The sequence below is a fragment of the Tachyglossus aculeatus genome, chromosome 1 (assembly GCF_015852505.1).
Source record: "Tachyglossus aculeatus isolate mTacAcu1 chromosome 1, mTacAcu1.pri, whole genome shotgun sequence".
NCBI classification, from domain to species: domain Eukaryota; kingdom Metazoa; phylum Chordata; class Mammalia; order Monotremata; family Tachyglossidae; genus Tachyglossus; species Tachyglossus aculeatus.
In genome coordinates, this window is record NC_052066.1 from 138,828,736 (window position 1) to 138,843,291 (window position 14,556).

The 14,556-nt window shown below is 47.0% G+C and overlaps 1 non-coding gene across 1 annotated transcript; it reads right to left on the reverse strand.

Moving 5' to 3' along the window:
- Positions 1-14,212: 14,212 nt before the first annotated feature.
- Positions 14,213-14,352, reverse strand: LOC119935409. The gene has a single exon (XR_005453297.1). It is a non-coding gene; the product is annotated as a small nucleolar RNA SNORA7 (small nucleolar RNA).
- Positions 14,353-14,556: the final 204 nt, after the last annotated feature.

The following is a 14,556-nucleotide window of genomic DNA, read 5'->3' on the forward strand; positions in this document are numbered from 1 at the left end:
CTTACTGCATTCCAGACACTGTACTGAGCGCTGGGGAGGGTATAAGATAACCAGGTTGGACACAGTCACGTGTCCCTCATCACAGGGAGAATAATAACAGTGATGATGATAATGATGGCATTTGTTAAGTGCTTACCATGTGCAAAGCACTGTTCTAAGCACTGGGTTAGATACAAGGTAATCAAGGTGTCCCACGTGGAGCTCACAGTCTTAATCCCCATTTGACAGATGCAGTAACTGAGGCCCAGAGAAGTGAAGTGACTTGCCCAAAGTCACCCAGCTGACAAGTCTTCTAGACTGTGAACCCGTTGCTGGGTAGGGACCATCTCTATATGTTGCCAACTTGTACTTCCCAAGCACTTAGTACAGTGCTCCGCACACAGTAAGCACTCAATAAATACGATTGAATGAATGAATGAAAGCGGCAGAGCCGGGATTAGAACCCACGACCTCTGACTCCCAAACCCGGGCTCTTTCCACTAAGCCACGCTGCTTCTCTGAATAGCACTGAGGAGAGTACAATATAACAGAGTTCTTAGATATGTTCCCTGACCACATCGAACTTACAGTCTTGAAGAGAGGAAACTGAAGCCCGGGGCAGTTAAGCGACTTGCCCAAGGTCACGCAGCAGAGAAGTGGTGGGACCAGGATTAGAACCCAAGTCTCCTGACTCCCAGGTTTGTGTTATTCCCATTAGACCGAAATCGTTCCCCTGAGCAGGCCGACTCCCATCTGAACTCCCTCAGGTTGTCCAAGCGAGCAGTCCGGCCTGGCCACCTGCGAGGAGTTGAGGTTGGACTCGTGTAACTCAACTAACCCTGGGAGCCAGAAGTCTGGGCCAGAGGTCTTCGAAGAGGAGTTCGATTCTGACCGAATCCGCTGGTTTTCCCCCGAAGGACCCGTTCGGCTGCGTGGCACTTTGGAATCGAAAAGACTGGAAACCAGATGGGACTTGGGTTCTTCCATTACTGGAAGAGCCAGTGAGTCACCTGGGGGATGTCACCTGACCTTCTAGTCCCGGAGTCATCTGGAAGAGCGGGAGAGAGGAGCAGGGTCCTCCTGGACTCCAGATGCCACATTTAATTCGATTTCTCTCCCAAAGATGACTCATGCAGAATGGTAGAGATGTCTGAAGGATATTCCTGCTGCAGGCATCTGTATGCTTTTTCTTCCTTGCTTCCTATCGTCCTTTCTTCCTTCCTTTCCCCCTTCTTTCCTTCTTTCCTTTCATTAAACCCCTAGTATGTGTCAAGCACTATTCTAAGAACCGAGATAGGTACAAGTTAATCAGGTTGGACACAGTCCCTGATCCCCGTGAGGCTCATCATTATGCCAGTGGTGAAATATCAGGAACTTCAGGGTAGAGACTAGATGGTTTTTAGGTTTGTTTTGTTGTGGGTGCGGGGGTTCAGATCCCAACTCCACCAATTGTCAGCTGTGTGACTTTGGGCAAGTCACTTAACTTCTCTGTGCCTCAGTTACCTCATCTGTAAATGGGGATTAGGAGGCCTTCCCAGACTGAGCCCCCTCCTTCCTCTTCCCCTCCTCCCCCTTACTTCCTTCCCCTCCCCACAGCACCTGTATATATGTATATGTTTGTACATATTTATTACTCTATTTTATTTGTACATATTTATTCTATTTAGTTAATCAATCAATCAATCAATCGTATTTATTGAGCGCTTACTATGTGCAGAGCACTGTACTAAGCGCTTGGGAAGTACAAATTGGCATCACATAGAGACAGTCCCTACCCAACAGTGGGCTCACAGTCTAAAAGGGGGAGACAGAGAACTGAACCAAACATACCAACAAAATAAAATAAGTAGGATAGAAATGTACAAGTAAAATAAATAAATAAATAAATAAATAGAGTAATAAATATGTACAACCATATATACATATATACAGGTGCTGTGGGGAAGGGAAGGAGGTAAGACGGGGGGATGGAGAGGGGGACGAGGGGGAGAGGAAAGAAGGGGCTCAGTCTGGGAAGGCCTCCTGGAGGAGGTGAGCTCTCAGCAGGGCCTTGAAGGGAGGAAGAGAGCTAGCTTGGCGGATGGGCAGAGGGAGGGCATTCCAGTCCCGGGGGATGACGTGGGCCGGGGGTCGATGGCGGGACAGGCGAGAGCGAGGTACAGTGAGGAGATTAGTGGTGGAGGAGCGGAGGGTGCGGGCTGGGCAGTAGAAGGAGAGAAGGGAGGTGAGGTAGGAGGGGGCGAGGTGATGGAGAGCCTTGAAGCCCAGGGTGAGGAGTTTCTGCTTGATGCGCAGATTGATCGGTAGCCATTGGAGGTTTTTGAGGAGGGGAGTAATATGTCCAGAGCGTTTCTGGACAAAGATAATCCGGGCAGCAGCATGAAGTATGGATTGAAGTGGAGAGAGACACGAGGATGGGAGATCAGAGAGAAGGCTAATGCAGTAGTCCAGACGGGATAGGATGAGAGCTTGAACGAGCAGAGTAGCGGTTTGGATGGAGAGGAAAGGGCGGATCTTGGCAATGTTGCGGAGCTGAGACCGGCAGGTTTTGGTGACGGCTTGGATGTGAGGGGTGAATGAGAGAGCGGAGTCGAGGATGACACCAAGGTTGCGGGCTTGTGAGACGGGAAGGATGGTAGTGCCGTCAACAGAGATGGGAAAGTCAGGGAGAGGACAAGGTTTGGGAGGGAAGACAAGGAGCTCAGTCTTCGACATGTTGAGCTTTAGGTGGCGGGCGGACATCCAGATGGAGATGTCCTGAAGGCAGGAGGAGATGCGAGCCTGGAGGGAGGGGGAGAGAGCAGGGGCAGAGATGGAGATCTGGGTGTCATCAGCGTAGAGATGATAGTTGAAGCCGTGGGAGCGAATGAGGTCACCAAGGGAGTGAGTGTAGATTGAGAACAGAAGGGGACCAAGCACTGAACCTTGGGGAACTCCCACCGTAAGAGGATGGGAGGGGGAGGAGGAGCCTGCAAAAGAGACTGAGAAAGAACGACCGGAGAGATAAGAGGAGAACCAGGAGAGGACGGAGTCTGTGAAGCCAAGGTCAGATAACGTGTTGAGGAGAAGGGGGTGGTCCACAGTGTCAAAGGCAGCTGAGAGGTCGAGGAGGATTAGGACAGAGTATGAGCCGTTGGATTTGGCAAGCAGGAGGTCATTGGTGACCTTTGAGAGGGCAGTTTCCGTGGAATGAAGGGGACGGAAGCCAGACTGGAGGGGGTTGAGGAGAGAGTTGTTGTTGAGGAATTCTAGGCAGCGCGTGTAGACAACTCGTTCAAGGAGTTTGGAAAGGAATGGTAGGAGGGATATGGGACGATAACTAGAAGGTGAGGTGGGGTCAAGAGAGGGTTTTTTTAGGATGGGAGAGACATGGGCATGTTTGAAGGCAGAGGGGAAGGAACCAGTGGAGAGTGAGCGGTTGAAGATGGAAGTTAAGGAGGGGAGAATATGTTTTGTTCTCTGTCTCCCCCTTCTAGACTGTGAGTCCGCTGTAGGGTAGGGACCGTCTCTATATGTTGCCAACTTGTACTTCCCAAGCACTTAGTACAGTGCTCTGCACACAGTAAGTGCTCAATAAATATGATTGAATGAATGAATGAAAGACTGTGAGCCCCCCAGGGGACAGCCTGATCAGCTTGTAACCTTCTCAGCGCTTAGAACAGTGCTTTGCACATAGTAAGCACTTAATAAATGGCATTATTATTATTATTATTATTATTAATTGGACTGAGGCTTTGAGCCTGCTCACTGGCCTAGCTGCCAACATCAAGCAATATACATGGAAATCTTAGGATTACTTGAACTTCTCAGGATGGAGCCAGGGGCATGACTCCTAAGACTACGAGTGGCCCCGCTACCCTAAAGAGTGGATCGCCCACGCCAAACTACCTCTCTTTGCCCCCTTACTTGCCCCCTTACTGCCCCAGCCTCCAGAAAATGAAACCCCCCTCCCCACATCTCCAAGCATCTACAAGTGGGAGGGAAAAACAAGGTCTTCCTCGTCCACCCCCATATCACCTGATGAATCTGATTTCATTTGGAAATTCGAATTGAATTTCCGAACCTGGGTCAGCCCAGATTCTACCTGACCTCCAAGCTGTGTCTATCCCAATTACAGGGCTCTGCACACAGTAAGTGCTCAATAAAGTGCACAGTAAGTGTTCAGAGAAGCAGCGTGGCTTAGTGGAAAGAGCCCGGGCTTGGGAGTTAGAGGTCGAGGGTTCTAATCCTGGCTCGGCCACTTATCAGCTGCGTAACTTTGGGCAAGTCACTTAATTTCTCTGAGCCTGAGTTACCCCATCTGTAAAATGGGGATTAAGACCGTGAGCCCCACGTGGGACAACGTGATTAGCTTGTAACTACCCTGGCACTTAGAACAGTTCTTGGCACATAGTAAGCACTTAAATACCATTATTATTATTATTATTATTATTAAATATAATTGAAAGAGCTTAACAAATACCATTATTATTAGTAGTAATAATAAATACAATTGATTGATTAATTCATCATCCAGGCCCAGTCTCTCTCTCAGCCTCAAACTTCATCATGGAACCCGCTGGATTCTGAGTCTGCTCCAAGAGCAGTCTGGGCTCTAGTTGGCTCACTCCAGCCAACTTTGATCTAACCCAGCCTCTTAACTGCTTGGGGCCTCCGGGCTCCGTGCAATGATCCTGGCATTGTTTCTCCCTTTTTCCATGTTACCACTGGATGTCAGGGTCAGAAACTCTCATCTGTCTTTCATTGGGGCACAGATGATACCCAAATGCTCTCCTCACCCATCAAACTGTCAGGACTAATTGTTTACAAACTATCCAGATGGGGCTGTCACAAAACTTCACAAAGCGGCCCAAATCAAACAGAAGTCTTGTTTGTTGGAGATAGATTCTTGCTGACCAAAATGCCCATCCTGACGTTTCATTCTTAGAACACTTTTCCTGAGTTCACCCGCCTTTTCCTCTCCATCCAAACTGCTACCAAGTTAATCCAAGCACTTAACCTATCCTGCCTTGATTACTGTATCAGCCTCCTGTCTCTCCCCACTTCAGACCAATACTTCACTCCGCTGCCCGGATCATTTTTCTACAAAAACATTCAAGACCTGCTTCCCCACTCCTCAAGAACCTCCAGTGGTTGCCCACCCACCTCCAAATCAAGCAGAAACTCCTTACCAACAGCTTTTAAGCACTCAGTCACTTTGCCCTCTCCTATTTCCAGAGCCAACTTACTCATTGTACCTCGATCTCATCTATTTCACCACCAACCTCTCTTCCACATTCATTCAATCGTATTTATTGAGTACTTACTGTATGCAGAGCACTATACTAAGCGCTTACACATCCTGCCTCTGGCTTGGAATGCCCTCTTTCTCATATCTGACAGTTACTCTCCCCTCCTTCAAATCCTCATTGAAGGCACCTCTCCTCCAAGAAGTCTTCCCTGATTAAGCCCTCATTTCCTCTTTTCCCACTCCCTTCTGCATTGCCCAGCCCCCAAGCACTTTTGTACACATTCTACATTTCTTTATTTTTATGTCTGTCTCTCCCTCCAGACTATAAACCTGTTATGGGCAGGGAATGTGTCTTGTTACATTGCAGTGCTGAACTCTCCCAAACACTCAGGACAGCACCCTGCACATGGTAGGAGCTCAATAAATATAATTGATTGAGTGGCTGATTGAAAAGACAGGAATTTGGGGGCAACGCTACCATCTGGTCCATCTGCCAACTTCTCTCTCCTGTGACTAGTGCTTCTTTGGTCATTTGCCATTCACTAATGGCCTCCAAGTTCCGTTCTAAATCGCTGGAGTCATCGTTGACCAAGTAGACCACCGGTTCCAATCCTAGCTGGTCATTCATTAGATTTTCCTGGCTGGGCCCGACGGATTTGGGAAGACCACACGTCACCCTTTGGGTCTCACTTAGGCTGCTTCTTCTGGACAGAGTAAGGTCTCGGATGATAAGAGGAAATCCTAACACTTTCCAATGGTGAAGTAGATTTCCTTTCACGATGCCCTAATGGTCTCGGTATTTACAGCTAAACCGAAGACATGTGTTTGGGGCCACTATTGAAATCTTGGAATGAGAAGAGTTGCTGTTGTCATCGTAAAGGCCCTGGGCCCTTTGGCGAAAGAAAGACGCTCGTCGGAATGTCATGTTCCTCTCTGGAGAGCTGTGATTGCTCGGGGAGGCCCTTAGCTTAAGCGCTTAGTACAGTGCTCTGCACACAGTAAGCACTCAATAAATATGATTGATTGATTAATTAGCTGTATTGTGCCTCCTTCACTGACAGTCTGAGAAAATGAGTGGGGACCCAGAGAGCAGTGTGGCCTAGTGGATAGAGCATGGGCCTTGAAGTCAGAAAGAGCTGTGTCCTAATCCTGGCTCTGCAACTTGTCTGCTGTGTGACTTTGGGCAAGTCACTTCATTTCTCTAAAAGTTGCGGGTTCAAATCCCAGCTCCCCACTTGTCTGCTGCCTGACCTTGAGGAAGTCACCTCACTTCTCTGGGCCTCAATTCCGTCATCTGTAAAATGGGGATTGAGACGGTGAGCCCCGTGTGGGACAGGGACTACGTTCAACCCTATTCATTTGTATCCACCCCTGCGCTTAGTACAGTGCCTGGAACACAGTAAGTGCTTAACAAATAACACAATTATGATTGTTTATTATTATCAACCCCGGCACTTGGAACAGTGCTTGACCCATAGGAAGTGCTTAGTACCATAGTCAGCATCTAGACTGCGCTTCAAGCTGCTCCTCATCTGAAGTTCTTTCAGAGAGCAGAAGAGGACCTCTGCTGAAGGGGACAATTACATAGCTCCCTCCCTGTTAGCAAAAATTGGATGAGGTGGGTGCATTAAGCAGGATTTGCTGTCTATCTCAAGGGAAGAGACGCCACCCTCGGACTGGCCTCTGCTATAATTGATCTCCAGAGCCACAGCAGGATTATTTCATCCCTGGAGGTCTCTTTCAGGAGAGTTAATCATGCTGTTTGCAACTCCAGGGTGTTGGGATGGTTTGAATTTTTTTTTTTTTTTGGAGATACTGTCCCAACCTGACCCCAGGTACCTGTCATCTCAAGGTCATATACTACCAAGCCAGTGGGATACTGGCCCCACAGCCAAAGCTGCTAGATTGACAGCCCAAGCCAGAATACAAAAGGTGTCCTTCGCCCTGTGACAATCAAATTAGTTATGGAGGAGGGGGGATGGTGGAGATTGGATAAACTGAGGTCAGAAGCTGGAATGGCCTAGGAGCACAGGTGATAAATACCTGTGGCCTCTAACCTTCCGTGCAGAGGATCGAACTTGCAGCAGCCAGCTGCGGGTTATCTCTGCCCAGAGCTAGAGAAGCCCGCTCTGCCTGCACCGAGTGAGGAGCTGTGGGATGGGTGAGTGTCCCATCCTGCTGAATGCTTGTGGGGCTGGAAGCCAGGCACTTCACCAAGGGTGTGTAATGTATGAGAGGATTCCTCTCAAGTGGGAAGTGCTTGTGGGTGAGAGCTACCCAGTGCTTAGAGAAGCAGCGTGGCTCAGTGGAAAGAGCATGGGCTTTGGATTCAGAGGTCATGGCTTCAAATCCCGGCTCTACCAATTGTCAGCTGTGTGACTTTGGGCAAGTCACTTCACTTCTCTGGGCCTCAGTTACCTCATCTGTAATCTACATCTCTGCCCCTGCTCTCTCTCCCTCCCTTCAGGCTCGTGCCTCCTCCTACCTTCAAGACATCTCCATCTGGATGTCTGCCCGCCATCTAAAACTCAATATGTCCAAGACGGAACTCTTTATCTTCCCTCCCAAACGCTGCCCTCTCCCTGACTTTCCCAACCCTGTTAACGGCACTACCATCCTTCCCGTCTCACAAGCCCACAACCTTGATGTCATCCTTGACTCCGCTCTTTCGTTCACCACTCACATCCAATCTGTCACCAAAACCTGCCGGTCTCACCTCCGCAACATCGCCAAGATCCGCCCTTTCCTTTCCATCCAAACCGCTACCCTGCTGGTTCAATCTCTCATCCTATCCCGACTGGATTACTGCATCAGCCTCCTCTCTGATCTCCCATCCTCCTGTCTCTCCTCATTTCAATCTATACTTCACGCTGCTGCCCGGATCATCTTTGTACAGAAACGCTCTGGGCATGTTACTCCCCTCCTCAAAAATCTCCAGTGGTTACCAATCAGCCTACGCATCAGGCAAAAACTCCTCACTCTCAGCTTCATCACCTCGCCCCCTCCTACCTCACCTCTCTTCTTTCCTTCTACAGCCCACCCCGCACCCTCCACTCCTCTCCTGCTAATCTCCTCACTGGGCCTCGTTCTCACCTGTCCCGCCGTCGACCTCTGGCCCACGTCCTCCCCCTGGCCTGGAATGCCTTCCCTCCGCACATCCGCCAAGCTCGCTCTCTTCCTCCCTTCAAAGCCCTACTGAGAGCCCACCTCCTCCAGGAGGCCTTCCCACACTGAGCCCCCTCCTTCCTCCCCCCTCTTCCCCCTCCCCAAACCCTCCACCTTACCTCCTTCCCCTCCCCACAGCACCTGTATATATGTTTGTACATATTTATTACTCTATTTAGTTTACTTGTACATATTTACTCTTCTATTTATTTTATTTTGTTAGTATGTTTTGTTTTGTTGTCTGTCTCCCCCTTCTAGACTGTGAGCCCGCTGTTGGGTAGAGACTGTCTCTATATGTTGCCAACTTGTACTTCCCAAGCGCTTAGTACAGTGCTCTGCACACAGAAAGCGCTCAATAAATACGATTGAATGAATGAATGAATAAAATGGGGATTACGACTGTGAGCACCCCGTGGGACAACCTGATCACCTTGTAACCTCCCCAGTGCTTAGAACAGTGCTTTGCACATAGTAAGCGCTTAATAAATGCCATCATTATTATAACAGTGCTTGGCACATCGGAAGTGCTTAACAAATACCATCATTATTCTTATTAGTCGCTTCACCAAGGGTGTGTGACGCATAAATATGCCCCCTTTTTCCTCTCCTCCTCCCCATCCCCCCCCACCCTACCTCCTTCCCCTCCCCACAGCACTTGTATATATTTGTACAGATTTATTACTCTATTTTACTTGTACATATTTACTATTCTATTTATTTTGTTAATGATGTGTATATAGCTTTAATTCTATTTCTTCTGATGATTTTGACACCTGTCTACATGTTTTGTTTTGTTGTCTGTCTCCCCCTTCTAGACTGTGAGCCCGTTGGTGGGTAGGGACCGTCGCTATATGTTGCCGACTTGTACTTCCCAAGTGCTTAGTACAGTGCTCTGCACACAGTAAGCGCTCAATAAATATGATTGAATGAATGAATGAATAAATGGATTCTTCCCAAGTGGGAAGTCCTCGTGGGTGGGAGCTAGTCGCTTCACTCTGGGTGTGTAATGCACAAGTGGATTCCTCCCAAATAAGACGTGCACGTGGGTGGGAGCTAGCCACCTCACCACATGTGAACAAACCATAAGTGAATTCCTCCCGGGTGTGACCTGGGTGTTTTTGACATTTGTAACACCTAAGTATATTCCTCCTGAAAGGGAAGCTCTAATATCATGAAATAATCATATTCCTCATGAAAGGGAGGTTCAATTTACCGCATCCAAAACAATCAAATAATTTGATTCACCTCACAGAATAAATTTTGTATTAAACTCAACCTTTCTGTCCCCAGTGTCTCTCTCTCTCTCTCTCTCTCTCTCTCTCTCTGGCAGTGCCGATTCCCAAACAAACCCGTCCCCAGGCGATGGGTGACAGATACCCAACTCTCACGTCCAGCCAAGAAATGCCTGGATCAAACTACAGATCACTGAGTTGCCATGTACCTGTATATATGTTTGTACAAATTTATTACTCTATTTTACTTGCACATATTTACTATTCTATTTATTTTGTTAATAATGTGCATCTAGCTTTATTTTTATTTATTCTGATGACCTGACTCCTGTCCACATGTTTTGTTTTGTTGTCCATCTCCCCCTTCAAGACTATGAGCCCGTTGTTGGGTAGGGAACATCTCTATCTGTTGCCAACTTGTACTTCCCAAGCACTCAGTACAGTGCTCTGCACTTAATAAGACCTCAATAAATACGATTGAATGAATGAATGAAAGTGATGAGGAGGGCTTGGAAACCAGAGCATCCTCCCACCAGGAATGAAGAGGGAAAGGAGAGAAACGGCAAGGACTGCAAATAGCTTATGTGCCAATCCATAATTTATTTTAATGCCTGTCTCCCTGCCTAGATTGCAAGCTTTTAGTGGGCAGGGAACTTATTCACTCATTCAATCATATTTATTGAGCACTTACTGTGTGCATCTTCAAAAGTACATCTACCAACTCTGTTGTATTGTACTCTCCCAAGTGCCTAGTACAGTGGTCTGTACTAAGAAACTGTACAGGAACTCGCAGCGTGGCTCAGTGGAAAGAGCCCGGGCTTTGGAGTCAGAGGTCATGGGTTCAAATCCCGGCCCCGCCACTTGTCAGCTGTGTGACTTTGGGCAAGTCACTTCACTTCTCTGGCCCTCAGTTCCCTCCTCTGGAAAATGGGGATGAAGGCTGTAAGCCCCATGTGGGACAACCTGATCACCTTGTAACCTCCCCAGCTCTTAGATCGGTGCTTTGCACATAGTAAGCGCTTAATAAATCAATCAATTAATTACCGTAAATACTGACATCTTTTCCAGCCTTTGATGCCACTTCTGCATCTTACTGAAATTCCTTACTATTAGTTTTAAAGCAGTCAATCACCTTGCCCCCTCTTACCTCACCTAGACACTCTTCTACTGTACCCCAGTCTCATCTATCTCGCCACCGACGTCTCGCCCTCGTCCTACCTCTGGCCTGAAATGCCCTCCCTCTTCATATCTGACAGACAATGACTCTCCCCAACTTCAAAGCCTTACTGAAGGCCCATCTCCTCCAAGAGGCCTTCCCCGACTAAGCCCTCTTTTCCTTTTCTTCCACTCCCTTCTCCATTGCCCTGAAGCAGTGTGACTTAGTGGAAAGAGCCTGGGCTTGGGAGTCAGAGGTTGTGGGTTCTAATCTCGCTTCAGCCAATTGTCAGCTGTGTGACTTTGGGCAAGTCACTTCACTTCTCTGGGTCTCAGTTCCCTCATCTGTAAAATGGGGATGAAGTCTGTAAGCCCTACTAGGGACACCCTGATTACCTTGTATCTACCCCAGCACTTAGAACAGTGCTTTGCATATTCGTTCATTCAATCATATTTATTGAGCGCTTACCGTGTGCAGAGCACTGTACTAAGCGCTTGGGAAGTACAAGTTGGCAACATATAAAGACAGTCCCTACCCAACAACGGACTCTCAGTTGGGAGCAGCAAGTGCATATAGTAAGCACTTAAATGCCATCATTTTATTATTATTATTATTACTTCCCCTTCCCAGCCCCACAGCATTTATTCATTCATTAATAATTATGATGGCATTGGTTAAGCACTTACTATGTGCAAAGCAGTGTTCTAAGCACTGGGGATACAAGGTATCAGGTTGACCTATGTGGGGCTCACCGTCTTAATCCCCATTTTACAGATGAGGTAACAGGCTCAGAGAAGTTAAGTGACTTGCCCAAAGTCACACAGCTGACAAGTGGTGGAGTCAGGATTAGAATCCATGACCTCTGACTCCCAAGCCCGTGCTCTTTCCACGGAGCCATGCTGCTTCTCTAATTAATTCTGCCTCTCTCTAGACCGTAAACTTGTTGTGGGCAGAGAATGTGTCTGTTATTTTGTTATAATATACTCTCCAAAGCACTTAATAGAAGGCTCTGCACACAATAAATGCTCAATAAATATTATTGACTGACTGATGACTGCTCTGCATAGAGTAAAAGCTTGGTAAATATCACTGGTTGATTGATTGATTAATTGAACCAAGCCAGGGCAGAAAGAGAAATAACCCATTTTAAAGCAGAGAGTAGGAAAAGAGCCAATGGTGTAGAGTGAAATAAGATGGCCAAACCAAGTTGTGAGAGGTCTTGGGGCAAGGCAAAATGGAAATTTGGATAATAATAATAATAATGATGGCATTTATTAAGCACTTACTATGTGCAAAGCACTGTTTTAAGCATTGAATCATGGGGAAGGTAAAGACTTCCACCTTAGACCATCGACTCCACAGGGTCACTGAGTTACAAGGGTTTATTATCTACTTTTCCTCCAGCTCAATTTTTCCATCTCAATCCTCCCACACCGCTGTTTTCCAGAACTCTTGGTTGCTTTTGGGCATAATCCAAGACAACTCGTGAATACAGGCAATTCTTATAGACTAAGCCATAAATAAGCAAGTGTCTTTCTGTTTTTGCTGTCAGGATTAATGAAGACACGAGAAACCTGAAACATACTGAGTAGCTGATCACAGATTGAGCCTTTGCGGAAGGGAGACAGGATGCGGTTTCACGATTCAAACAAAACTCCCCAAAATCAAACTGAAAAGCCCATTAGGAAGGGATTAGGATGGGAATAAGAATTCTGAGTCCTGCTTCTCCCTAAATGGGAGAAGTAGCATGGGATAGTGAATAGAGCACAGGCCCGGGAATCAGAAGGTCATGGGTTCTAATCCCGGCTCCTTCACTTGTCTGCTGTGTGACCTTGGGCAAGTCATTTCACTTTTATTCTTTCAATCGCATTTATTGAGTGATTTGTGTGCAGAGCACTGCATTCATTCAATCGTATTTATTGAGCGCTTACTGTGTGCAGAGCACTGTACTAAGCGCTTGGGAAGTACAAGTTAGCAACATATAGAGACGGTCCCTACCCAGCAGTGGGCTCACAGTCTAGAAGCACTAAGCACTTAGCACTGTACTAAGCGCTTAACTTCTCTGGGCCTCAGTTACCTCATCTGGAAAATGAGGATTAAGACTGTGAACTCAAAGTGGGACAACCTATGTTGTACCTACCCCAGTGCTTAGAACAATGCTTGGCACATAGTAAAGTGCTTAACAAATAATAATAATTATTATTATTATGCTCATTATGAGCAGGGATCGTGTCTGCCAACTCTACTGTACTTTCCCAAGCACTTAGTACAGTGCTCTGCACATAGTAAGCTCTCAATACCATTGTTGATGATGATGACTATTACTAATGCTCGAGGCAAAGTGACATTCATAATATAATAACAGCAAAAAATGAAAAAGAAAATAAACCTGATGCAAGCACACCAAACTTAAGGCATGGAACAAGATTGTTCTACTTTCACCTTCTGGACTGGATTCATTCATGCATTCAATTGCATTCATTAACAATAATAAAAATGATGGCATTTGTTAAGCGCTTACTATGTGCAAAGCACCGTTCTAAGTGCTGGGGGGATACAAGGTGATTACGTTATCCCACGTGAGGATAATAATAATAATAATAACAATAGCATTTGTTAAGCGCTTACTATGGGCCAAGCACTGTTCTAAGCGCTGGGGAGGTTACAAGATGATCAGGTTGTCCCACGGGGGGCTCACAGTCTTAATCCCCATTTTACAGATGAGCTAACAGGCTCAGAGAAGTTAAGTGACTTGCCCAAGGTCACACAGCAGACATGTGGGGGAGCAGGATTAGAACCCATGACCTCTGATTCCCAAGCCCGGGCTCGCACCAATCTGAAGATGCTGTGAGGCAGCACGGCCTAGTGGGTGGAGCACGGGCCTGACAGCCAGAAGGACCTGGGTTCTAATTCTGACTCCTCCATTTTTCTGCTGTGTGACATTGGGCAAGTCACTTAACTTCTCCATGCCTCAGTTACCTCATCTACCCCATGGAGATTGTGAGCCACTGTGGGGCAAGGCCTGTGTAGAACCAGATTAACTTGGATCTACCCCAGTGCTTAGTACAGTGCTGGCCCATAGTAAACGCTTAACAGGTGCCATAAAAAATTAAAAGGGGGGCTTTAAAAAGCGCATTTTCTCACCAAAGTTATCATTCCTTATCGGTGGTATTTATTGAATGCCTGCTGTAGGCAGACCACCAAACTAAGTTTTAGGAAGAGTTGTCTTGTTTCATGCTGTCGAATCATCTCTAACCCATAGCAACTCCATGGACACATCTCTCTCAGAACGCCCCACCTCCATCTGCAATCGTTCTGGTAGTGGATCCAGAGAGTTTTCTTAGTAAAAATGCCGAAGTGGTTGACCATGGCCTTCTTCTGGGCAGTAAATTTGCGTCTCCACCCTCTACTCTCTCCTATGCCGCGGCTGTCCAGCACGGGTGAGTTTTGACTCGTAGCAGATTACCTACCACTCGCTAGCCACTGCCCAAGCTAGGAATGGAATGGAGTTAAGTCTCTGCTTAACTCTCCCTCCCATAGCCGAGACTGGGAGAGTACTGGAAACTTTCCAGGTGCAATCCTGAGAGGGGACTAGGAAGAGAACATGAGAATTTTTTTTAAAAATGCAGGCCCCGCCCTTAGGTTGATTAGAATCATCTATCTTTTTAAAACCTTATGAAGAATTTCTGTCTTTCATGCTGGCAAGGACTATTGTTTAAGTACCTTCCATCTTGCCTTCCGTGGGTGGAAATCAATCAATCAGTCAGAGAGTACAGTAAAACAGAGTTGGTAGA